This window comes from Phacochoerus africanus, chromosome 4 (assembly GCF_016906955.1).
Source record: "Phacochoerus africanus isolate WHEZ1 chromosome 4, ROS_Pafr_v1, whole genome shotgun sequence".
In the NCBI taxonomy this organism is placed as follows: Eukaryota; Metazoa; Chordata; class Mammalia; order Artiodactyla; family Suidae; genus Phacochoerus; species Phacochoerus africanus.
In genome coordinates, this window is record NC_062547.1 from 100426681 (window position 1) to 100454403 (window position 27723).

Genomic DNA, 27723 nt, shown 5'->3' on the forward strand with positions numbered 1-27723 from the left:
TCCTGTTTAAGTAACCTAAATTTGACTGAAGAAGAATGTCAAAAAATCTGAATATGTTCATGAACATCAAAAACTTAAATCAGCAAATATCTATCCGCAAGAAAGCATAAGCCCAAAGCTGTTCATATACAAGTATTACCAAATCTTAAAGAAAAAGGTAATCCTTATTTTAAACGACATTTTAGAGAATAGAAAAATAGGAAAATCTATTCAGCTCATTTTACAAGACTAGCATAATCTTAATGCTCAAAATTATAAAAACTATGTAAGAAAAAACTATACACCAATCTCATTTATTAACAGATTTTTAAAATCCTACACAAAGCAATAGAAAATTTAATCAATTTAATCACGGAGTGTGTTTTTTTGTTGTTTTTTTGTTTTGTTTTCTGTCTTTTTTTCTGGAGCTGCTCCCACAGCATATGGAGGTTCCCAGACTAGGGGGTCTAATCAGAGCTGTAGCTGCCGGCCTACACCACAGCCACAGCAACGCGGGATCCGAGCCACATCTGCGACCTACACCACAGCTCACTGGCAACACCGGATCCTTAACTCACTGAGCAAGGTCAGGGATCGAACCCGAAACCTCATGGTTCCTAGTCGGATTTGTTAACCACTGAGCCACGATGGGAACGCCCTCAAAGTGTGTTTTTGTACATCATTTGTATGTCTATATATATACACACACATACATTATCTACGTTACTACATCATTATCAAGTAGGTTTATCCCAGAACTCAAGGATAGATTAACATTTAAAAACCTATTAATATAATTGTTACATCAAAATATTAATGAAAAAAAATATGATCTTTCTTAAAATACAGGAAAAGATTCAACATCCATACATTCTCTTTTATTAAGAACCTCTTAGCAAGCTAAGAATATAAGGAAATGGGAGCTCCCACTGTGACTCGGCAGGTTACATGCCTTACTGGTATCCATGAGGATGTGGGTTCTATCCCTGGCTTTGCTCAGTGGGTTAAGGATCCAGCATTGCTGTGAGCTGTGGTGTAGGTCACAGACGTGGCTCGGATCTAGCGTTGCTGTGACTGTGGCCTAGACAGGCAGCTGCGGCTCCAATTCAACGCCTAGCCTAGGAATTTCCACATCCAGTGGGTTCAGCCCTAAAAAGGCAAAAAAATAAATAAATAAAAAATAAAATAAAATACAAGGAAATTCCCTTAATCTGGTATTTAACAGTAACAGTAACATTTTCTAAGTATTTGAAGTTAGAAACAAGGTGAAAATTTTTGTTAATACTGCTTCTGTTGAACCTTGCACAGGAAATCCTAATCAATTTTAAAAGTATTAAAAGCTTAAAGATTAGGGGAAAATAGTCATTATCAAAACTAGTAATACAGTTCAACAAGGTTACTGGGTATAAGATCAATATACAAAAAATTAACAGCATTCCTGTATATAAAAAACAACCAAACAAATATAATAAAAGATCTCATTCACAATAGAAGCAAAATCACAATGTACCTAAGAAAATACCTAACGAAATCTGAGTACGACTTCTATAAAGGAAATTATAAAACTTTATTGTCAGGGCATAAATGGAAATATAGCTGAATGGAAAGATATACCATGTTGGTGGATGGAAAGACTGAGTTTCATAAAAATGTCTGTTCTCCCTAAATTACTCTATAAATTCAATTCCAACAGAAATCCCCTGGGGATTGTTAACAGAACTTGACACTATGACCCTACAATTCACATGTGAGAGAACAGAGTGAAAATTGGACAATTCTGAAGATAAACAAGGTGGAAAGGATTATCTGAACAGCCACTGTCATATTATAAAGCAGGAGATGGCATGATACTGGCACAGAGATAAACAAACCTAAACACATAAACAGAAAACCCAGAAAGAGATCCATTTACGTATGACAATTTTGAAGATTAAAAAGGTGGCAACACAGGTCACTGGGGAAAGGAGAAATTATTTTTTTAAATGATGCTGAGAAAATTAGTTATACATATGGGGGAAAAACTAGATTATTGCCTCATAAAATAAATCCCAGGTGGATTTAAAAACCCTAAATCTAGAAAGCAAAATTATAATGATATTAAGAGGAAAAAGCAGGAAATTAACCGTATGGCATCAAAATAGTAAAAGCTTAAACAAGAGCCAAAAAAGTACAAGCATTAGAGGGAAAGGCTAAAAAAAATTTACACAATAAATTTTAAAACTTCTATACATCAAGACATAACAAAGTAAAAAGACAAGCCACAAAATGGGACAAATTTACAATACATATAACCAAAAGTGAATTACTATGAAGAACTTCTAAATCAAAAAGAAAAAAAAGATTTACTGGAGTTCCCACTGTGGCGCAGTGGAAACGAATCTGACTAGTATCCATGAGGATGCAGGTTCCATCCCTGGCCTTGCTCAGTGTATAAGGTATCCGGCGTTGCCATGACCTGTAGTGTAGGTTGCAGACACGAATTGGACCTTGCCTGCATTGCTGTGGCTGTGGTTTAGGCTGGGAGCTGTAGTTCCAATTTGACCCCTAGCCTGGGAACTTTCATATGCTGCAGGTATGGCCCTAAAACGCAAAAAAAGAAAAAAAGATTTACAATGAGATCATGCTGTGTAGCATTGAGAACTATGTTTAGATACTTACCTTGCAACACAACAATGGGAGGAAAAAGTATGTATACATGTGTGTGTAATTTGGTCCCCATGTTGTACAGCGGAAAAAATAAATAAAAATTAAAATTAAAAAATAAAATAAAGTGCATTTCATAAAGGCATCTACTTAATTTAAAAAAAGGAAATCCTAATGGCCAGTAAATACACGAAAGGTTGCTCATCCTCACTAAATAGCAGGAAAATGCAAATTAAAACAAACTCACATTTGACACTATAGTCTAATAATTTTAGGTATTAGTAAATAGGTGAGGAAAAGGAAATCTTAGCACTGCTAGTTGAATTATAAATAGGTATAGCAACTTTAGCTAATGAGTGGGCCATATCATGCAAAGTTGATAACAATAACAACCAACCAATGCAAACCCTGAAGATATTTTTACACGTCTTTTTTACACATGTAAAGGAATAAACATAAAAGGGCTCACTGCAAATTATTTTAACCTTTAAAAATTGGAAATAGCCTAATATCCATCAATCAGTGTGTCATTATAGATAAATCTCAAAAATATTATGCTGAGTAAAACAAACAAGCTCCAGAAAATGAACAGTATGTGATACCATTTGCATAAAGTTTAAGAACATGAAAGCAATGGTATATGTCAGAACATTCTGCAGTAATGAAAATGTTCCGTATCTGCACTATCTAATATGGTAGCCTAAGCCACATGTGGATATTAAACACTTATAATGTGGCTAGTGTTCCTGAGGAATTTAATATATTTTACTTAAATACAATAATGTATTGTATTTAAATTTTAATTTAAATGGCTAGTGGCTAACCACATTGGCAGAGCAGGTATATATACTTTATAGGTACATACGCAGAAAGAAATATAAAAACTTGGAGGAAGAATACACACCAATTTGAGGACAGTGCTTACTGCTGGAGAAGTGAAGTGAGCTAAAATAGAATATGAAGGGATTCTACAGTCTCTATGACCTTTTGTTTCTTTAAAACAACAAAAATAAATAAAACAAATATGTCAAAATACTAATATTTGTTAAATTTTTCAGTATGTTTGTCTTTTTAGTATATTTGAAATACTTTCCAGTTTAATTTTTCTAATATTTCCTAATTCAAACTCACCTAATTTTAGTTTCTTTGAAATATTTACTAATTTAAATTTTTAAATAACTTTTTGAAAGGGAATGATATTTCAATCTTTATCATACCTGGAGAGCTAAAAACCCAGGAGATCAACTATCATATGTATAGTCTCAATGAACACATATAACATTGTTAAATGCAGACAACAGATCCAAACTGTGACACAATATCCTTGTATAGTTTCTAACTGACATGATTTTTACAATTAATTTTCAAAAGTCAACAAAGATATTTCAAAAATGTATTACTTTACTTAGATTCTAAATGTAACATATGGAGAAATTAGAACTATTATAAATATATTGAATAAAAAACTGAAAATAACACTAAGACCAGGAGAAGTTTATATTAACTTTCTAGTACCAGTTCACATTAACTTTCTATATTCTATTCACCTCAGTTTCCTTATTTGTACAGGATGAACTAAAGAGTCTGAATTCACTGTCGATTTTCAATCACTTTCTTCTTTCAAATACATACTTAGTAAGTTACTTAGAATAATCATTCATTGGTATCAAAGTGTCAAAAATCTGCACAACTGAAACCCAAATTCCTTACTGCTACATGATTCTACCTCTTATTGTCCATCAAATAGAAAAATAAAGAGAGTTAAGATACATGATCAGCTACTCCATGATCCATGGCTCTCAAAAAAAAATCTCACTTATCAAAGCTGGAAGCTTTTGTAGTAGGTGGTTGATTTTCTTGTGGCTATCCCAACACCCTCAACAGAAAAAGTGATTCTCTATGTAAGTTACATCATTGCTCCCATGAGTTTTTTTCAACTCATGAAAGTTCTAAAATTATGCATAGTTACAATGTATATTTATGCTTCATCACACATTAGCAGCCAGAGATCTCAGCTCATTCCGGTGTTCTCGTGTCATCATGCAACCAGAGAATGTAGAAGAATTGGGTCACTCTATGCTATTCACCCACAGAGCTTTTAGTTACAACACTAAGTGTGTGACAGAAATGTCCAGGTTGGAGAAGTTTGGCTATTCTGACTGATCTGCATGACTGTTTCTAAATAGTGAGGATCTGGTCTTACATTTTGGATGGTGGTACAAATAACAGGAAATGGAGGTTATTATCTCTGGCTTTTGGATTTATTTGGTGGCATAACTATTGAGGCATTTTTGATCTCTATCACCTTTCATAAAATATGTGTAGAACTTAACAAATGTCTCCTGTGATTAACTTTCCAACCATAAGGAGGAGGAGGGCAGTTTTCTAATTGAACATAAGTATTTTTTTTAGCTGAGGGGAAAATTCAACCTTGGAGAGTGCAAGGATTGGAAATTGGGGAACAGCATGTCCCCAAAGGGGGGGAAAGCATTCTACGGTCCATTAATCCTAATTACAACAGTTGACCCTCATGGAGACCACCATAAACCAGGAGTTGATAGATAAGATTACAGTGTATTTTAGTATATAATAACAATTCAGTCTGAAACTCTCAACTTTTCTTTCATGATCTGCTAGATATTCAAAGCCAGGATAACACTGCTGAATGTTAAATTCAGGGCTACTTAAAAGAACATTTATTTTAAATCCAAAGATTGAGAGAGAAGAAAGAAGAAAATATTTTCAGCTTGGCATTTCTAGCAATATCCAGTACTAAATATTCTATACCAAAAATTATACATGCAATAAATTGCAACTTTTTGATAAATCTAATTAAAAATAGCCAAACAGCCTGGGGGGGAGGCATGTTGATGAACAAAAGCGACACTATCCTTATGATTAAAATATACAATCCAAAGGCAAACATTTTCTTCTTCCAGCTTCCAATCCAGCAAGGGATTTTTACCTCCAACACCCACTCAAAAATGAAATTCAGGAGCTCCTGTTGTGGTTCAATGGTAACCAACCCAATAGTATCTATGAAGGTGCAGTTTCTATCCCTGGCCTTGCTCAGTGGTTTAAGGAACCAGCGTTGCTGTGAACTTAGTGTATGTCCAGACGTGCCTTGGATCCCATGTTGCTGTGGTGTAGGCCAGCAGCTGTAGCTCAGATTCAACCCCTAGCTTGGGAACTTTCATATGCCATAGGTGTGGCATTAAAAAGCAAGTAAATAAATAAATAATTTTTTTAATGAAATTCACTCAGGGAGCTCACATAATGAAGTGAGAGGTGCTGTCATAAGTCTGGCCAGTTTTCCTATAAATGGAGGAAAGGCTGATAGTATATAAACTCTGGGATTATTTATAAATTACCTTCCATTTGGTAATCAACAAGAATATAAATAGTATTAAAATATCTTTTTTCCATTTTAGCAAGAAAAATATTTTAGATGCGGCAATTATTGCTTACATATTTAATTAAATACTTAGGGAAGAGTTTCCACCATGGCACAGTGGGTTAAGAATCCAACTGCAGCAATGCAGGTCGCTTTGGGGGTGCAGGTTCAATTCTCAGCTGGTGCAGTGGGCTAAAAGATCCAGCATTTCCACAGCTGTGGCCCATGCTGTGGATGCAGTCATAAAAAAGAAAATATTTAGGGAAGCAGATCTATCATTACACCACAGTATAACTGGGACTCAAAAATGCTAAATAATTAAATTTAAGGAACTTTAAATTTAGATTTAGGAGTTTATTATGAAAAAATAAAAAATATCTTATAAAACAAAAATTTTTTATTTTTAAAATTTCTTATAATTTCTACAATTCAAACATTATGAATAGTTCATGTGACAAAGCAAAACAGAAAAATTCAGAGTGAAATTAATGTTGTTCCTTTATAAGGTTACAAAGTTAAATTTCAAAAAAAGTTGTGCAATGAAAATATAATAATTTATATTATTATATAAATTCTTAATGCGTCCACAAAAATAAAAAAAAGAATTTTATTTTGGCTAGCATCATAGTTTCCAAAGTTGCATTTTCCTACTTTTCAAGGCAAATAAACACTGTGTATAAGTGACATGTGTAAAGAAATAATAATTTACATATAAATTTACTGTACCAATTCTAAGCATATAAAATAAAACCATGGGGGTTTTCTCTAATGGTCCATTTTTATATATAATATTGCTTTCATAATCTAGTTCATATAATTCTTTATTACATCAAAATTATTTTTGGCCAATAGGAAATTACTCCTACTCATAATTTCATCAAAACTCATAACTAGAATTCTGTGATACATAGGATACATGTAATAATTGCTATTGATTTCTGAAGGTAGTTTCCCACTTTTTATCATTCAAATATGTACCTACTGCTTTTTTATTTCCCTCAAATGTGTGTTCTCACAAGACCAATACCTCTCCTTAATAATCAATTTTAAATTTAATTCTGAAATTATCTGATTGTCTACCTCCTTCACTAGATTATAAGTAATCATAATTTATCCTCAGCATCTAGCATAGTGTCTGACAGAGTAAATCATCAATAAATACATGTTAATCAATGGATGATATTAACAGCAAAATATTGTTTCACTTTTAGAAAATCTCTCCTCTGCTCTAAATAAATTGAACCTCAATAAATAGATGACTGACTAGAGATAATGTCAGAAATCTCCCTCAAAGGACAGCTGTGTATCCAAGAAGTATATCATTTTTATCTCCTGTGTATACCAATTTTATCTCTTTATAGCTAAGTTTAAGGTAATAACCTAAAACATAATGCATCCTTACTAATATCTACATCAAGTGATTTCTAGGACCTGCTGAAAAGGCACATAATATGAAATCAATAAATAAATAATAAGCATGACATTAACAAATTGATAGCCAAGTTTTCATAATTAATGTGGTTAAATATTAGAGCCAGGGCAATTAACTTGTTCCTGATTAAAAAACCACAAAAATGAATGTAAAAAATGAATGAAATTCTCTCCCCAAAAGAAACTCTTAGTATACCTACTGCAGTACTTCGGTATACACAGACATAATGTTACATGCATTACATGTAGATACACTGTGCCATGTATGTGCATACACAGAGTATTTTCCTATGTGGTACACAGGTAAACAAGGTCACAGAGTAGGATTACAAGACTCTAGAGCTGAAAGAGACTTCAAAAATAAGAATATACATGACATAAAATCTATACCCTATACTAAACTTCTCTCTCATCCTCTACTAACAATAAACAAAGCAGTAGCCTTTCTGGAGTATTCCCACCCTACCTAATAAAGATTATGGCTCGTATCACTCATATGAATGCTTTTAAATACAAATAATATTAAGTTACCTTTGCACATTTTTCTCTTTAGCCTTTATCATTCTAAAGAAAGTATTTTATGTGGAATATCTAATAGCACTTTACAATTTACAAGGCATTTTTACATAAATTCTCACTTGAGCTACACAGCAACCCTGTGAGTTATAAGTCAGTACTATTAGCCCTCTTTTACAAATAAGGACACAAGGGCAAGAGAAGTTAAGTGAACTGCCAAAAACGCAAAACAAATAATAAGTAGAAAAGCCAGGACTGAAACCCAGATGTTCTGACTCTCCATCTTTTCATTGCACCACAAACAATAAGGTAAAGTTAGAGACATTTGAAACTCAGGGCAGTAATACTAAGTATTATACCAGCAGGATACCTCTGTGAAGTTAAGAAACTAAAACAGAATAGAGTCCTTCATATCATCAAAAAAGAGGTCTCACTATTTTATTTAGAATTACTACATTTCTTTCACTATACAATGGACTAATAAAAAGATTCACTAGAATAGCACATATCTATCAAACTAGAAAAAGAAACCTGGTAGCAGACTTACTAAACTATATAGTTAATACAAACTATCATGTACTTAGTTTATAAATTATAATGGGAATATTTTCCTGAATCTCTTGCTGATAGAATACAATCGTCTCAACTACTTCACATTATTATTTGATATACACTTTTCATAAAGTATATTCATTCTTATTTTTCCCCTTCCTACTACTCCAGAAGTTTTTTAAAACCTTCTCAAGGTTCTAAAACAAAGTATGTAATTGCTTTATACCTTCTTGATAACTCTTTAAAGTGTTGAACAGCTGCTAATGTGTGTTTGTACTGGCATTACAGAGTGGAGCCTTGGGAATACAAAATCAGATTTCAGAGAAACCAGAGCTAGCTTCAAAGAAAGAGCAAGTCTCTCCAGTTGATAAGATTTTTCCTAAAAGAAAACAACTACCAAGCAAGAAACACACTGATGATATCTCCTATTGGTCCTCTATATCCTTCTCAAAACTTTTTTTCTTTTATTTAATGACATAATTCCATTTCTATTTTCTGCTGTGATGGTTTGATTTTTGTTAGCTTATCTGTTTACTGTAGGTTTTAGAGAACAATCCTATTGTTTTAAGGTACAATGAATGGGATATTAAAGGCAAAAAAAAAAAATTCAGCTATGTAACTGCATAATACCCTCAAAAATATCATGAGAAAGAAATATTTAAGAAACATGAAGTATTTTCTTATATATCTAGAATGTTACTGGGCAAAAATAATTAGGCAACTTATTTTCATACACTCCTATCATAAAATTTAAATGTCATAACTAATCAGGTTTATATTCTTTTCAGAAGAGATGAATAAAATAAACAAATTGATCACTAAGTGTGTCATCACCTTTTCTGGGAAAGACTGGGTTAAAGGAGGAATAATGAAACTTTGTGAGTAACCTACCTATTTATAACTCTCTTTGTAGTTTACAAATCTGAATAAGTATGAACTTGGCGGGGGGCGGGGAGAAGCATTCATTCAAAGGACCTCTACAATGCATTACAGGCATAAAATGACCTTTGAAGTTTGAGCAAGAATTTTACAAAACTGCATTCATGACAAATATTAATAATATAAAACAGACTTAATAGTAAGTAGACTTAGTGTCTCTAGACCTTAAGTCATATGGAAACAGCAGAAAAAACACTAGGGAGTTCCTGTCGTAGCTCAGCAATGAACCCAACTGATATCCTTGAGGATGTGGGTTCGATCCCTGGCCTTGCTCAGTGGGTTAAGGATCCAGTGTTGCCACAAGCTGCAGCATAGGTCAGAGAGGCGGTTCGGATCTGGCATTGCTGTGGCTGTGGCATAGGCCTCAGCTGCAGCTCTGATTCAACCCCTAGCCTGGGAATTTCCATATGCTGCAGGTATGGCCCTAAAAAGAAGCAAAAAACAAAACAAAACAAAACAAAAACAGAACACAACTGTTCTTTTCCAACATATTATAAACTGATGGATTTACAATTGGTAATGTAGTAGAATACTGTAACCCTGGCTTTATATTTGCATGTTATGTTTATATTTACAGTTTAAAACATTTTCACATAGGTAATTTCATTTAATCCTCCCAATAACCTTCAAAACCCCATTTTACAGATGAGAAAACAGATACTCAAAAGACAAGATTTTTTCAATTCCAAATCCACATGATTTCAGAAGTGGTATATGAACCCAGATCTTTATATTCCAAGATAATACATCTGTTTTCAGCTACACTTACGTTTCTTTACCTTTAAAATGAGAATCATTACATTCATGTGACAGTTCATTTACTCAAAAATTTAGTAACAATTACATGACAGGAAAAATTAAGTGATATACATGCTAAAAGTACTTTGGACACTGTATAAAAATAAAAAAAAAAACATCCATACACAAATGTAGGGTGGTAGCAGTAAAGAAACTGGTCTGGCTTAAGGGGGATCTATGTCAGAACTGATAATTTAACCCACAGTATTATGCTACTTTGGGCTCCCTACAATATGCATATGAGAAATCATCACAGTAGAGGCTGGCGCAGAAATCAGCAATGAGATCCTGCTGTGTAGCACTGGAAACTATGTCTGGTCACTTATGATGGGCATAATAATGTGAGAAAAAAGAACGTACACACATGTGTGTAACTGGATCACCATGCTGTATAGCAGAAAATCGACAGAACATTGTAAACCAGCTATAATGGAAAAAAAATAAAAATCATTATATAAAAAAGTCGATTTAAAGTACATTAAAATAGCCCAGTAGACTATTAAAGGATTTGGGGCCACACCTATAATAGGTAGAAGTCCCCAGACCAGGGATCAAATGCTTCGCCACAGCAGCGACCCAAGCTGCTTGCAGTGACAATGCCAGATCCTTAACCCGCTGCACCACAAAGGAACTCCTACTAAATTTTTTAATTAAACCAAAAAAACCGCTAGTTAAGTAGCCTCTTTCTCAGGGATTAGGATCTAAACTCAGCATATAAGGAAATTTTGTGAATGATCAAAATCCTTTAGGGAAATGGCACATGAAGACAAACATACTTTCTCTCATAGCACATTACCTTTCCTCTTTGATTGAGTACCAGATAAATTAATTGGCTTGCATTTCATTTTGTATTAAAAATATACACCTGTCTTTAAATCCTAGAACCACACTTGGCCTAGCACTCATAAAAGAACTGATACTGACAGGAAGAGATTATACCTCACATTCACTCCCAACTCACATTCATTAGGTGGACTATTTTAACTTTTTGGCCAAGTCTCCATATACATATTTAAGTAAGGAAAATATATAACTCTATTACATATGTCACTAAAATAGAAAACATGAAGGTATGTATCCACACGAATATTCAGTGTATGGAAATAATGATAGACACAAAAAACTGCCACACTTTATGATGCTGAGAGGACCCTTAATTTCTATTTCTCCGCTGTATATTTTGGTAATAACTTACTTGTTAGTATATACATCATCCCAACTAAAGTATATGGAAGTACACATAAATGTATATGAAATTTTCTAAAGGAAGACCCTCTAAAATAATGCTTTCTATACAGACATGCATGTTAGAGCCCCATGTATTTTGCTATTGCCTGGTAATTCTTAAAGTTTGACATAAAGGAAGATATCCATCTTGATTACAAGGAAGATGTGTGCTCTCTTACAGGAAAGGATTCTATAAAAGCTGCTACTACCTATTTTGTTCAACATAATACTTTAATACAGCGTGTTTGAAAAATTAGACTAAAATAACATCTAAGAAGTCTAAACTAAGAGAAAAATTCTAGAATATTACTCATCATGATGACTAAGTACAAATTGATATTTCTACTGAGGTTTTTAAAAATCCTATTTATAGAAAGACAAATTGACTATTACTGTATCTAGAGCCTCAATGCTAAGACTCAAAGGGTTTTTAAGAGACAAATTCACATGCACTATTATTTATGGTAATATACAGATCCTATTAAACTTCATGTAAATCACATACTTGAAAAATAAAAATGCAGGGAGTTCTCATCATGGCACAACAGAAACGAAGCTGACTAGGAACCATGAGGTTGCGGGTTCGATCCCTGGCCTCGCTCAGTGGGTTAAGGACCTGGTGTTGCCGTGAGCTATGGTGTAGGTAGCAGATGCGGCTCAGATCCTGTGTTGCTGTGGCTATGATGTGGGCCAGCAGCTGTAGTTCCAATTCGACCCCCAGTCTGGGAACCTCCATATGCCACGGGTGCGGCCCTAAAAAGACAAAGAATAAAATAAAATAAAAAATAAAATAAAAACACGGAAGTTCCTTTCATGACTCAGCCGTTAGCAAACCCAACTAGGACCCACAAAGATGCGTGTTTGATCCCTGGTCTCACTCAGTCAGTTAATGATTCGGCATTGCCATGAGCTGTGGTCACAGACATGGCTTGGATCCCACATTGCTGTGGCTATGATGTAGGCTGGCAGCTGTAGCTCTGATTCAACCCCTAGCCTGGGGACTACCACATGCTGTGGGTGCAGCCCTAAAAAGAAAAAAAGAAAAATGTGATCTGCCTATTTAAAAAGGGAACTGCATATAGACATATTATTATAATAGTTTCCATATGCTCAAAAACTGAAGATTGTTTAAAATTTTATTTTTATAGACTCAGATACAGAGAACAAACCTGTGGCTACCAGTGGGAGGAGACAGAGGAGTATAAGTAAGGGAGAGTGGGAGGTACAAACTACTGGGTGTAAGACAGACTACAAGGTTAAATTCTACAACACGGAGAATGTACCCAATATTTCATAAAAACCGTAAATGGAGTGTAACCTTTAAAAATTGTATAAATACATACATATATGTGGAGGACATTTTTTAATTAAATTTTACTTAATTTTTTTTTAGTTTTTGTTTTGTACTTTTGCATCTTCTAAGTTGGAAATAATTTGTTTTGGGTAGTCTCCACTCTTTACAAATGCTTCCATATTCTCCTTTTTCTGAAGAAAGAATGCCAAATACACCTGAAAAAGCTGTCAAATGCACAGTATCATTTTTACATATTTACCACACTCAATTACCAAAAGGAAAATTCCTGGATAGTAGAATAACCACTGAAATTTTAATAAGATTGAGCAAAAACTTTATTAATATTCTTTTTCTTTCAAGAGGAAGAAATATATAAGTTCTACTAAATGAAGAATGCCTTGACCTAAATTAGAAAGTATTTAATCTAGGACGAGATTCTTAATTTAAGAGCACTTTTAAGAGTAACACAGCCCATTCTGAAGTGGACTTGCCCCAGACGTGATGGAGACTCTAATGAACCCAAATGAGCTCTCATCCTCCATCAAAGACAAAGGAAATTGTTTACATGAGCAAATTCAAGATGACGGTCAAGACTGAAACATCAGAATAACATAACATTTGCCTTTCATGGTAAACTAAAGCTTCCATATTTTCCAATTTCCAAAAAAAAAAAAAAGAGTTGTGACTTTTATATATTTCTTTGATCAAAATAAAAATTTTAATTGCAAAATCAAGTAATTGGAAATGCCACAATACTTCATCAATAAACACATGAGGTGATCTACTAATAAAAATGTAATACATTTTATATCTTCTAAATACCTGAGAGGAACATTTCTTTTGTGTGTGTGTGTGTGTGTGTGTGTGTGTGTGTGTGTGTGTGTGTCTTTTTCTAGGGCCACACCGGCGGCATATGGAGGTTCCCAGGCTAGGGGTCTAATCAGAGCTGTAGCCGCAGGCCTACACCATAGCTACAGAAATGCTGGATCAGAGCCGAGTCTGCGACCTACACCACAGCTCATGGCAACACTGGATCCTTAACCCACTGAGCAAGGCGAGGGGTTGAACCCACAGCCTCATGGTTCCTAGTCGGATTTGTTAACCACTGAACCACGATGGGAACTCCGAGAGAAACCCTTCAATAGTATGAATTTGAAATGTTCTATATTTTGCTTATTTACGAATTTAAAGAGTGAAGATACAACTAATTCTATATCTTCAAAAAATAGCCATTAATAAAAAAATGAACAGCATTAAAAGTAATTCTTATTTTTGGCTTAATACAATTCAAAAGAGAATATGAATTATGATGAAGAAAATTATACGTATGAATGTATGTAGTACTATATGTGGTGGTGTGTGTAGGTGTATGTATAGTATGTACAGTCTTCTTCAACATAAGCTGGCTATCCTGGATTAGTGACTCTAAAGACTACTTAGTCTCACATAATGCAAATAGTAGTTGGTACAGCTGCTGTTTTTAGTGCAGAGAAATAAAGAGATAAAATTTCCTAAAGCAGTCCCATATTAAAGGTCTAGGGCTCACCAAAGTTACTGGTAACTATACTGATGCTGAAAATGGCCAAATGACAATACAAAATGCTTGATACCACTTATATGTGGAATCTGGAAAAAAAATTATATGAAAGAATTTATTTACAAAACAGAAATAGACTCACAAACTTTAAAAACAAACATAATTACCAAAGGGGACAGGCAGGGGTTAGGGACAGATTGGGGGCTTAGGACTGGCACATGCACACTATTGTATATGGAATGGATGGTCAATGGAAACCTCTGCATAGCACAAGGAACTCTATCCAATATTCTGTAATAACCTACATGGGAAAAGGATCTGACAAAAAATGTTTATATATATGTATAACTGAATCACTTTGTTGTGTAACAGAAATTAACCCAACATTGTAAATCAACTATAATTCAATAAAATTTTTTAAAAGTTCTCCAAAAAAAGTTCTTTAAAATGCTTGATGAGTTTCCTGGGTGGTGCAGTGTGTTACAGATCTGGTGTTATCACTCCCATGGCTCAGGCTACAGCTGTGGCACAGGTTCAATCCCTGGCCCTTTAATTCCTGCATGCTGCAGATGCAGCCCCTCCCCCCAAAAAAAAACCAAAAAAATAAAATAAAATAAGATAAAATAAAATGCTTGAAGAAAGGTAAAAGGTAACAAAAAGCTTAAAATTGATTAGTATCTACCACTGACTCAGTAACATGTAGATTATAGAATGAGTGACAAATTTGGCAATTGTCTTAACTGACACAGAGTTGTACCAAATAAAAATTTTAATGCTCTTTTTTCCCTTATAGTTTATTCAAAGTACCTATAATTTGCTGCTTCTCTTTTCTGGGGGATCAAAGCCAAAGTGGTCATAGGTAAATTATTTAATAATATGATGCCTAATTTTCAAACAGAAATTAATTTATATTATGGAGATGCTGAAGATCAGGAATTCTAGCTGTGAATTTAGAACTTATACTAAACCTCGAACCTCATTTTTATTCATGTATTCCTATTAATATAAAATATAAGCAATAAATTGCTATGTTGCAGGAAAAGGGATAAAGTTATTTTCTTTAACTATTTTGTATAAATATTCACAACTTCCACACTTTGCAAAAGCAGTGGGTAACCTTTATAGTAAGTTTATAGTTTAGACAGGTTCTTTTTAAAAATTAACATTTTATTCTTACATTAGCCCTATAACCATTTTACAAATTAAAAACTGTGACTCAAACATGTTAAGTGATTTGCCCTAAAATAAATCAGAGAGGTCAAAATGATAGTCTGAAATTCATATTCTAATATCTATAATAGCTGCACTTTTTAAAAACATCGTTATCAACTATAGTCACCATGTTTTACAGAGGATCTCAGGCATTACATATTTTACAGCTGAAAGCTTGTGCCCTTTTACCAACCTTTCCCTATTTCCCTTACCTCTCAGTCCCCGGTAACCATTTTTCTCCTCTCTGTTCCTAAGAGTATGAATTTTGTTTGTTTGATTCCACATATAAGGGATACCATGCAATATTTCTCTTTGTCTGGCTCACTTCATTTACCATAGTACCCTCAAGGTCCATGCTGTCACAAATGGCAGGATTTCCTTCTTTCTTGCGGCTGAATAATATTCCACTGTGGGTGTGTCCCATTGAGGGACACTGAAAAACGAAAAAAGCTGACACACTTTTCAGCTACAAAGGAACTTACCTGCCTGGAGCTGGAAGCAGAATGGAATACCAGTTGTGTATCATACAAAGAAACTTACCTGGCTGGAGCTGGAAACAGAATGGAATACCAGTTATGTATCATACGCATGATGTCCAGAATGCTTACTTTAAGATTTTCTATCAAAACTTGCTTCTGAGTTCCAGTCCAAAATGACAATACAGGAGGCTCCTGAACTTTGCTCCTCTCATGGGCACAATGAATCCAGTTATACACAGAGCAATTCCCTCTAAAAGAAATGTGGAAACTAGCTGAGTGACACTGATATATCAAGCAAACAAGAAAATATCCACATCAAAGCAATCCACATATTCAATAAAGTCACTGTCAAAATACCAATGGCATTTTTCATAGAAATAGAAAAATCCTAAAATGTGTATGGAACCATAAAAGAATTGCCAAAGGAAACTGGGAACCCCTGTGTGCTGTTGGTGGGAAAATAAATTGGTGCAGTCACTGTAGAAAACAGTATGAAGATTCCTCAAAAAAATTTAAAGTAGAGAGTTCTCTTGCAGTGCAGCAGTTAAGGATCCAGCGTTGTCACTGCAGGGGCTTGGATTGCTGCTGTGGTACGGGTTTGATCACCGGCCAGGGAACTTCATGGGCATAGCCAAAAAAAAAAAAATTTAAGTAGAAGTACCATATGATCCAGTAATTCCACTGCTGGGTATATATCCAAAGAATACGAAAATACAATTATCAAAAAGATATCAGAACTCCTGTGTTCTTTGCATTATTATTCATAATAACCAAGATAAGGGAACAACCTAATATCCATATTTTTAATTTCAATCAGAGGTTCTGCCTAATTGGGAGGTTTTCAAATGGTCGTTTGATTCATGACTGTTATGGAGATTTCTGTGCCAGAAATATGAATCTCTGATTCCACCAGAGATCGCCTAGCCCTTTCTTTAAGGTGTTACAGAAGTGCTACTTACTGGCCTCATCAGCCTAGTCTTTGTCTATCATCTGAGGCAGCAGAAGCAGGACCAATGATATTAACTCCAATAATAGCAAGAGTAGAGTGGCAAACAAGGAAATACAATGCTAATTTCTCCTTTGTTTTTTGTTTTGTTTCTTGCTTTTTGTTTTTTGTTTTGTCTTTTTCTAGGGCTGCACTTGCAGCATATGGAGGTTCCCAGGCTAGGGGTCTAATTGGAGCTGTAGCTGACAACCTACACCACAGTTTATGGCAACGCTGGATCCTTAACCCACTAAGCAAGGCCAGGGATCAAACCCACAACATCAAGGTTCCTAGTCGGATTCGTTAACCACTGAGCCATGATGGGAACTCCAGCTAATTTCTCTTTAAAAATGGATTCATGGCATCTTTCATAGTTCATGGAGTTATTCATTTTCTCCTTAACATTTTATTCACTGAGAAAAAGGACAGAAATACCAAATTGAGCAAATGAGAGAGTTCTTTAGTCCTAGAAACATTTGGTGAGATGCAGCTTAGTTTGGAGTTGGGAAAAACCTTAAAGATTGAGTGCTAGTAGCCTCTATGACAAAATAGATTCAGAAAGGCTCAGTGATTTGTTAAAAGTTTACTTTTCTTAATTTTTTAAAAGGACTAAATATTTTTCAAATTTTTCTCTGAAAACCTTTACATGGGAAAAAATATAGATCTTTTTATTAAAGATCTATATTTGTATAGGTTGTATTTAAAATAAAATGCATTATTTTAAAAGTTGTCATTTTCTAATTTCTTCAACACAGTCCACAGTCTAGTGGAAGTCAATAAACAAAGGAACATAAACTGTCATTCTGTTTAATAAAAAAAAAAAAACAGAAAAGAGAAAGCTGTTTATCAATAAATGTATTATACTGCTTTATACAGCATGTTCCTGATATTAAGAAATTTAAGGAAAGGAAAACAATGGCAAATAATTTCTCAAACTTCAGAGAAATTTTTTTCTTTTAGAATTTTCTGAAGAGGGTAAAGACAAGACCTATGAGTTGATATGCTCAGAAAATTCTTTTTAAAAGACAAATGGATTTGTTTCACTGTTCTACAAGGCAAAAAGAAATCAGACTTTATGAAATACACTGGAAAAAATCCCATCCTTCCCACACCCATCCTCATCAGTTCAGTAAAACAATGAAAGCCAAGGTATCACTCATTATGATCCAAACTGCATGCTTTGGTTTCCACTAGACGCTACACTAAGTTTCCTAATGAAATGTTTTAATTTTTCCCAGTTAGAATGGCTTCCAGCTCAAACTTTCTGTTTGGCAATGGTTATTTTGCCATCTATTCTCTTTTCTTTGCCCTTAAGAATATCCACTGCCCACATCTTTACTGATAAAGTATTTCAAATGCAAGGATAAAAATATTCCAAAGGCCAAGATAGAAATTGTAACTCTGTAGTAGTATACAAACAGAAGAAAACACACTAATAATGCAGACAAATACAATGGCCAAGGACCTGAAGAAAGCTCTTCAAGCTAAGTTTTAATGCCAGAGAAGGTAAATCTAATGTTCACTTTTTTTTTTCCATTCCTATAATGAATTCTGACTGAGCAAGAATAACAACAGCATAAATCTAAAGGGAGATGAGAAATTTTGAGTAAGTCTAATTATACTTTTTTTTCCTCATAATACACAGCAAATTTTAACAATAGCCCAACATACAATAGTAGAAGAGTTCATTAATTAAAATATCTCACTAAACTGTCTAAAGACTGCCTCTGGTGGCTTAGGTGGAACAGATATATAGTGCTTCTTTTAAAAAGCCTACAATAGCCCCAAGTTTCCTGCCAAAATTTTAATCTTTGTTGTTATTTTTATATGCTTACTCTTTGTCTAAAATGTACTTTGCAATCACTTTTACAAGTATTTATCATAATAGATTCAGTTTATGGATCTCTGTCCCTAAAAAAAAAAAAAGTCATTCTAGATATCTCATGTAAGGCATGAATTTTCTTGGTTGCCTCATTTATATACTTAGTTTTTTTAATTCATTGCATTTTTATAAATTTCAGACAGTAGAATTCAGACAGAAAGAGAGAGTAAGAGAAAGAAAGGGAGAGGATTTTGTAATAGAATCCTGTCTGAGCCAACTCTCAGTAGTCTTTTGGCAAAAGGCCTGTGTGTGAACTATTTCCAAGACCTCGGACTGAAAGGCAGCCAAAGACTCCACAAAAGAACAGGCCCAAAATGACTTATTACCTTTAACCTTTGACCTTTTACCCAGTTGCCTCACACTTTGTGAACTTGAAATCTTGTGAGACTGCTTAGCCATCCTGTTTACAAACAGCCTATTTATTCCACAGGAACAGCTTGGCAGGACATATCCAGGTCACCTGACCTTGGGTTGTCACAAAGACCATGAGACTCAGGCTCCTTTTATAATTAAGCCAAAACTGCAACATTCTAACTGGCTGAAATCAGTGTTGGACTGTGTAGCAATCATCAAACATTTAAATCACTTTTATACTGTACACTTCACGGAAGTATTAACACACAAAATGTGAAAGCACTTACAATGTAACAAGTGGTATATATATAATGCCTTCTATGGAGAATAGAAAAAGAATAAATTTTTAACCTGAATATTACAAATCAATCTCAATCTGCCCTAGATATTACTACACTTATTAGCACACAACAAAAATCACACAATCTTTTAGTTATTAATGTATTTTCAAAATACTAGTCTTTGTTGGTCAGATTTTACCTTACATTAGTCATTTACTTGAATAAATTACTTCATTAAATTGATTATCTTCATCATGTTTTAACTAATCCTTCAAAGCTCCTGCTTTGATCATTTTGATGATTCCTTTAAAACAGATTATATAAATAATTCTCACAAATTATTAGTGAGTATAAAAGTAGCTAAAATTATCTTTTAAATGAAAATTTATTTCAAGAATGAATAAACTAGTGCATAATCACATTTCAAAGGGTCCTTTATTAGTTAATGGATTTATTTTCAGGAATTATTTCCTAAATTTCCTTTCTATACTGAAAATACAAATAAATTTGCCAAAATACTAGGAGGAATATATGTATATTCCTTATCAGGAATTCTATCATTTGAAATGAGTTTTCTCAAACGAAAAAAACTTTAACATTGCATTTGCATATGTATTTATCATTAAGGAAAATTAAATTAATTGCTTAGATTACTTCACAACAGAGTGGCTACTTGATAAATGGTAAATATGGTCTTTAATGTAGGAAAAGAGCCTCCTTTTTAAATCTAAGAATAATAATAATGATAGGTAACATTTATTGGATGTGCTGAACACTGTTGGAAGTACTTGACATAGATTAGCTAACTTAATCTTCATAAAAACCCTATGAGATACACACTAATATCATTCTCATTTTTTAAAATAGCAGTGAAACTAAGAGATTAGGCCACACCCCCAGTAAGAAGATTTGGAATTTAAACTTAAGCAATATGACTTTACTGCCTCTCAAAATAGGGTGTTTAGAGAATAATTTACCAAGTACAGTTGTTATTACTTGGAATACAAAACATATATACCTCTTTATACTTTATAAAATACCTTCACGAATATTTTATTTGAGTCTGATAATAACCCTATGGGGTATTGGCATTCCTATTTTACAAATGAAGAAGCTAAAACTACAAGAAAAGCAAACTAAGAGTTTCTGCTGTGGTACAGTGGGTTAAGCATCCAACTGCAGTGACTTGAATCTCTGCAGAGCAGTGGGTTCAATACCCAACCCAGCACAGTGGCTTAAAGGACTGCTGTGGCTGCAGCTTGGATTCAATCCCTGATCCAGGAACTACTATATGGCATAGTTCACGCATAAAATTTTTTTAAAAAGAAAAGAAAGAAAAAGAAAAGTAAACTGATTTTCTCAAAGTCACTTGATTAAGAAATAATAGAGTGAGGCTACCAATCCAGCTATTTTAATACTACAATTTATGTTTTTCCTACTATAGCGACTCGTTTCACATTAAGATCTTATTGACTCAATGATGAATAGAATGAAAAATTTCCAGTAAGAATGATATAAAAATAACAAAATAAAGGCTTTCTCAATTTAACATTAAAAGAAAGCAGGGAGTTCCCATCGATGAGGATGCAGATTCAATCCCTAGCCTCGCTCAGTGGGATAAATTCTCCAGAATTGTTGTGAGCTGCAGTATAGGTTGCAGACGTGGCCCATATCCTGTGTTGCTGTGGCTATAGTGTAGGCCGGCAGCTGCAGCTCTGATTCGACCCCTAGCCTGGGAACTTCCAAATGCTGCATGTGCAGCCCTAAGGAGGTCGGCGGTGGGGGGGGGGGTATTTTAATAAAAATAAATCCCATTTCCATATTTTAGAATCATGGAATTCCTAGTACCAGGATTTTCATTTTCTTTACTTAGTAATCATAAATACATTCTTTTTTTTTTTAACTTTTATTTTTTAATTTTTTTATTATTTTTTTTTTTTTGTCTTTTAGCTATTTCTTGGGCTGCTCCCCACGGCATGTGGAGGTTCCCAGGCTAGGGGTCTAATCTGAGCTGTAGCCGCCGGCCTATGCCAGAGTCACAGCAACTCAGAATCCGAGCCGTGTCTGCAACCTACACCACAGCTCACGGCAACGCCGGATTGTTAACCCACTAAGCAAGGGCAGGGACCAAACCCGCAACCTCATGGTTCCTAGTCAGATTCGATAACCACTGCGCCACGACGGGAACTCCCATAAATACATTCTTAATCCAAATAATTAGGAAAAAAAGATAGGAAGTCCTTACATCCAAAGGATACTCCCAAAATCCTGCCAAGTAAAAGGATCACCTAGGAAATAACTAAATTAGAACCAGACTGGTGTAAGAGCTACCAAGAGTTTTACTTAGAACCTTTACTGGTCCTCCTCCCATGAACTTACCTGCAAGGTCACACCAGGCACACTACATGGAAGATTTCCCAAGAGGGACTCTCTTAGCTCTTGGTTCTCTATTTGTCTAAAAGCCAACAACTATTTCAGCAATCAGAGGTTTTAAAACAAATACCCATAAAAGTTGAATGATATGCAGTTATAGAAAGCACTATCTTTTCCAAAAGAATGAATACGACATCTGTAGAGCAGAAAGTATATTAGAGAAAGTTAGCCCACATGTCACTAGGTAGGTAGTGTTAGGGAGGCCATCCTTAGACTGACTAAAACACCCACTAGAGAGAAACTGAAGAAACAGGACCTTAACTTTGCTCATTTGTGATAAGGCCCTTTCTTTGGCCATTCTGTGGCACAGCTACAGCCATTACAAAAAAAAAAAAAAAGAAGAAAGAAGAAGAAGAAATATGAGGGAAGGGAAGGGAGGAAAAGAAAAAATACAATAATGTAAAAATAAATGTATTGGTAAATTTTGAAATATTAAATTTTAAAACACCATTAAGAAGCTAATATACATAAGAGAATAAATGTGCAAGAAGCAAGGAATAAAGAGAGACAAAAAGAAAAAAATAAAGCAACTTATTTATAGGCAGGCCAGTGAGAAAGGATCTTAAGACCTATAGGGATTGATCTATCTATGATAAGCTTTTTTGGCAAGCCTATCATATGCAATCCAAAAAGTTTCTAGAATATGCCTCACGACCATAAATGTACTCTGGGCTGCCAATTAACTTACTAAATTGCTATGCGATAAATTTATCTTGAATGTTTTAAAAATCACCACTGGAATTATTTCAAAAATATATATTATAGTTGTCATTGATTTTATATACAGGCAAGAGTGGTATTTTGGGAACTAGGGGGCGGGGGGGAGGGCAAACGTGCCATGGAAAAAAATGGAAACTCATCAATACTGAATATCCTCTTCCACTGAAGAAGAATACGCCTGATAAGTGTACATCATCTGTTTAAAAACGAAAAAAAAAAAAAAAAAGGTAAGATCTTCAGTAGGGTTGAGGTCTATTCTCCATCAAGATGTTACTGGATTCCATTTCTTTTTATTTCAAGGGTTTAGACCACTGCAGATTATCCTCATGGAAACCTATCTGTTTCTAGCATTCATTTAGTTCTCTCACATTCCAACACTAAAAACTGCTTTGAAGCCCTCAGAGTTTCCTCTACAATACAAATAGACAGTAGTTTTTACATGATTTCTGACACAACTCAAAAGACCTTTTATGGTCTTAGCTGAGTTACGCTAAAATCTAAAATGAGAACATATCCTAGAAATGAGCATTCAGATATAAAGAAGAATTTTCCTTTAAAACACACACACTTACAAGTGGATTCTTTTTGCCCGCTGAAAAAAAATACAGTAAAACTGTTGTGATTCAACTGGAATGAGAGATTCGTGGGGGTGGGCAGGGGGAAGCATGGAAACATCAATAAAGGAAGATAGTCACTATTCTGCTATACATGTAGGTACATGAGCACTTGCAATGACACACAAACAGCTGGTTTAATAGAATAAAATGGGTTTTTCACTTTAACAATTTAGAAATAAATGCTTCAAAATGTTTTCCAACATTAGCTCTCACTTCATTTCTCTTGCCTCAGGCTTCTCCAACTCCCCATAAGGGTTCACCAATGCCCCACACTCTACCCACAGGCTCTAACTTACCTTGAATCTGGGTTCACTTTGACTGAGATAAGAAGTTCCTAAAAATCTGCTTCAGTGAAAATCTAGTTCCCTTCCTTATCATTTAATCATTCACCACATTAAGCAGGGGAAGCTCTGAAAGTGAAGCTAGTAAAAGCTGACCAACTGGTTTCCATAAAATTCATTCCTCCCATGTGATAAACAGGGATACCAAATCCAAGCCAAGAGGCTTCTCTTGCCTCTACTACACCCAATGAGAAAGAATGAGTTCTCGTTACCCTTTTTGTAGGAATAGCATATTAAGCCATTAACTTTCAATCTCCCTCAGCAGAAATCACAACCCCAATCCTTATAGCCATGGTCTTAAGTCTGGTGGCTATGCCTCCTCTCTTAAGAACAATCAACTGCTTCCTATATGCCTGCTCTCTTATGAGGAATTACCAACTCAGTTTCTTACTGATAGGCTTGGTATGCCTATGAGGCCCTTGCAACTTTACCTTGAATCCCTTGAACAAGAACCTTTATTCAGAGACAATGGACTATTTGAACACCATGTCACTGTTCTTCAAACTTTCCCCCATTCTTTTATTAGGACAGCATCCTAGGACCTGTCCTGCCCTAGAAATAGTCTTCTGTCAGCCCCAGGCCCTCCATCCTATGTTAGCTACCTATACAGAATGTCTCCCAACAGGCAGGGCCAGAACTAAAATGAAAGGAGAAAGGCCACCTTTATGATGCAAATTCAAGAGGATGCCAAGAAGCTCAGCAATCAAGATAAATAATATTTTAGTGAATTAACTTAATAAAAATTTATTTTATAAAAAATTAATGAATGAAATATCCAAATTTTAAATCAATAGTCACCATTTTTTTTTTTCATCTTTTGAGGGCCGCATGCACCTGCAGCATATGGAGGTTCCCAGGTGAGGGGTCGAATCAGAGCCTACTGACTAGATGACAGTAGCTCCCTCAACCCCAACTGTAAGAACCAAAAATATCCCCAGACATTGCCAATGTCCCTTGGGGGGGAAAAAAATCATCCCCATCTGAGACTTACTAGTTGAGACCATTTCTCTCACTGAAAACTAAAAATGAAGAATTTTTTTAAATGCCATCACCTTAAAGCACTGAGATGACATGATAATGGGAAACTGTCCGGCCAAATGCTGAGTGAAATATAAAATACAGTGCTCTCTCTAGTAAGAACATCAAACATCTATGAAGACATCTGCCAGTTGGCAAATTTAAGCTTGAATTCTGAAACATTGAAGGCAGAGAGCCTCATCTAAGGAGGGTGGCTAACAGAAAACCCTTGCCATATTAAGCTGGACCTCGAAGACAATACCTAGAATGAAACCTGTCCTCCCCATTCCCAACTCCACCCCTGGCTCGCTCTCTCGCGCTCTCTCTCTCTCTCTAACACACACACAAATATCATTCAGCCATAGAAAGAAACAACAACATGGATGAAGCTGACTTAGTTCACTAATGAATGAAATAAGTCAGACAGAGAAAGACAAATACTGTGGAATCTAAAAAAGTCAAACTTGGAGTTCCTGTTGTCAGTCAGCAGTAACGAATCTGACTAGTATCCATGAGGACGTGGGTTCGATTCCTGGCCTCGCTCAGTGTGTTAAGGATCTGGCATTGCTGTGAACTGAGGTGTAGATCATAGAACGCAACTCTGATCTGGCATTGCTGTGGCTGTGGCGTAGGCTGACAGCTGCAGCTTAGATTCAACTCCTAGCCTGGGAATTTCTATATGCCTCAGATGCATGCCCCCCCCCACCAAAAAAAAAAACCTAAAATAAAATAAATAAAAAATAAAAAGTCAAACTCAATCCCTGGCCCAGTAATTCCATATGCAAAAGGGTAGCCAAAAAATAAAATTAAATTAAATTTTTTTTAAAAAAAGTCAAACTCAGGAGCTCCCTAGTGGCCTAGAAGGTTAAGGATCTATTGTTGTCACTGCTGTGGCTTGGGTCACTGTCTGGTGCAGGTTCAGTCACTGGGCTAGGAACTTCCACATACCATGTGTGTGGCCCAAAAAAGGGGGGGTAAAATTTTTGACAAAACATTTCACCAAAGACAATATACGGGTGGCCGATAAGCACACAAAAAGGTATTCATTATCATAGGATAATGCAAATTAAAAACACAATGAGAAGCAATTTCACATCTACTAGGATGGTCATAATAAATTGTTGTTAAAAACAGATAATAACAAATGTTGACAGGGATGTGGGAAACAGGAGTCTTTATACTTTCCCAGTGGAAATATATAATGATGCAACCCCTTTGGACAACAGTTTGGCAGTCTAATAAAAAGTAAAAAATAAATTTTCCAAAATGACTGAGCAATTTTACTCTGGGTATCTATCCAAGAGAAATGAAAATACACATTTACATAAACAAACATGGATTCACTTAGCAGTATTATTCATATTCATAATAAAAAAACCTTAAAATCCTTAATGTCCATCAACTGATGAATAGACGGACAGGATGTAGTATATCCATATTGTGGAACACTACTCATCAATAACAAGAACAAATTACTAGCACATGCTTCAATATATATGAACCTCAAAATACTATAAGAGAAAGAATACCGACACAAGAGACCACCTATTGTATGATTTAATTTATATGAAATTCCCAGAAAAGGAAAATCTATAGAGACAGAAAATACATTAGTGTTGTCTGGAATAAAGGAGGAGGGATGGGGGTTGCCAAAAAGGAAAGGGAGGGAGATGAACTAGATGTTGGGGATTAACAGATACACACTAAGATGTATAAAACAGACAACAAGGACCTAGTGTATAGCACAGGGAACTATACTCAATATCTTTTAATAACCTACAATAGGAAAAATCTGAAAAGGAAAAATATATATATATACATGAACACACAAACATATATACATGAACACACAAATATATACACACACTACTAAATCACTTGGCTATATAACTGAAACTAACACAACATTGCAAATCAATTATAATTCAATTTTTAAAAAAAGGACGGGGGTGGAGATTTACAGTTAATGAACATAAGGAAACTTATTTGGCTAACAGAAATGCTCCAAAACTGATCAATGGTGATGGCTGCATAACACACTAAATTTACTAAAAAAATTATTGAATACATATTTGAAATGAGTGAATTAAATGATATGCAGAATTAGATGCTTTGCCCCAAAGCTATATATACACACACATATACATATATATACATATATATATATATATCACAGCCATACATGTGTATATATGTGTATACACACACACATACATGAATATACATATACACATACATTAAAGTTAGACTGATGACTGACATCACAAAAACAATAGTAAAAACCAGAATACAATGGAATAAGATCTTAAACATGATGACAAACAAAACTGTCATATCTGAATTTTTATACTCAGGTAAATATGTTTAAAGAATGAACACAAAATAGAGACTTTTGGGAAACAATAAAAATGGAGTTTGTCCATCAGCATATACTCTCTAGAGGAAATGCAAAAGAATAAACTACAGACAGCAGGAATGAGCTCCCAGATAAAAGATCTAACATGTAAGAAAGAATCAACAGCAAATAAAGTGACAAATATGTGCGCATATGTACATAAATATAATAAAATATAAAAATAAAAGTCTCATGGGACTAAAAAATAAACATTACACAACAATGTGTCAGGAGAGGGTGAGCTGAGGTTAATATGTTCTGAAGTCTTTACATTGTACAAAAGGAAGTTAAAGTTGATGATTAACTTGAAACTTTGATAATTATATTTATCATAATTTCTAGAGTTACCAATAAATGAAGAGAAACAGAGTTAGAACCTCTAAATTATTAGAGAGAAATGGAATAATAAAAAATATCAATTATCTAGTCAGGGTTACTCAGAGAAACAGAACCAAAACCAACAGAGAGAGAAAAAGAAAAAAGAGAGAGAGAGAGAATGTTTGTGTGTGTGTGTCCAAAGGGCTAAGAACTAGGAGAGCCAATAACATACAGAAGTCAGTAGACTTGAAACCCAGGAAGATGTCTCAGGTTGAGACTGAGGATGGGGAAAAAATTGAAGTCCCAGCTCAAAGGCAACAAGGCAAAAAGAATTCCTCCTTAATCATCCTTTTTGCTTTATTCAGCTCTTCAATGGATT

General features: G+C 34.6%; 1 long non-coding RNA gene across 8 annotated transcripts in view; it reads right to left on the minus strand.

Annotated features, from left to right (window-relative positions):
- Window positions 1–27723, minus strand: part of LOC125126167 (uncharacterized) — a 150329-nt gene that overhangs the window by 85653 nt on the left and 36953 nt on the right. For 7 of the 8 annotated variants that reach the window (XR_007134532.1, XR_007134533.1, XR_007134530.1 and 4 more), the window contains exon 5: window positions 16131–16251. The exons of the other annotated variant lie outside the window; for it this stretch is intronic. This is a non-coding gene — a long non-coding RNA (uncharacterized LOC125126167). The remainder of the gene's footprint in view (window positions 1–16130; window positions 16252–27723) is intronic. 8 annotated transcript variants of the gene reach the window in all.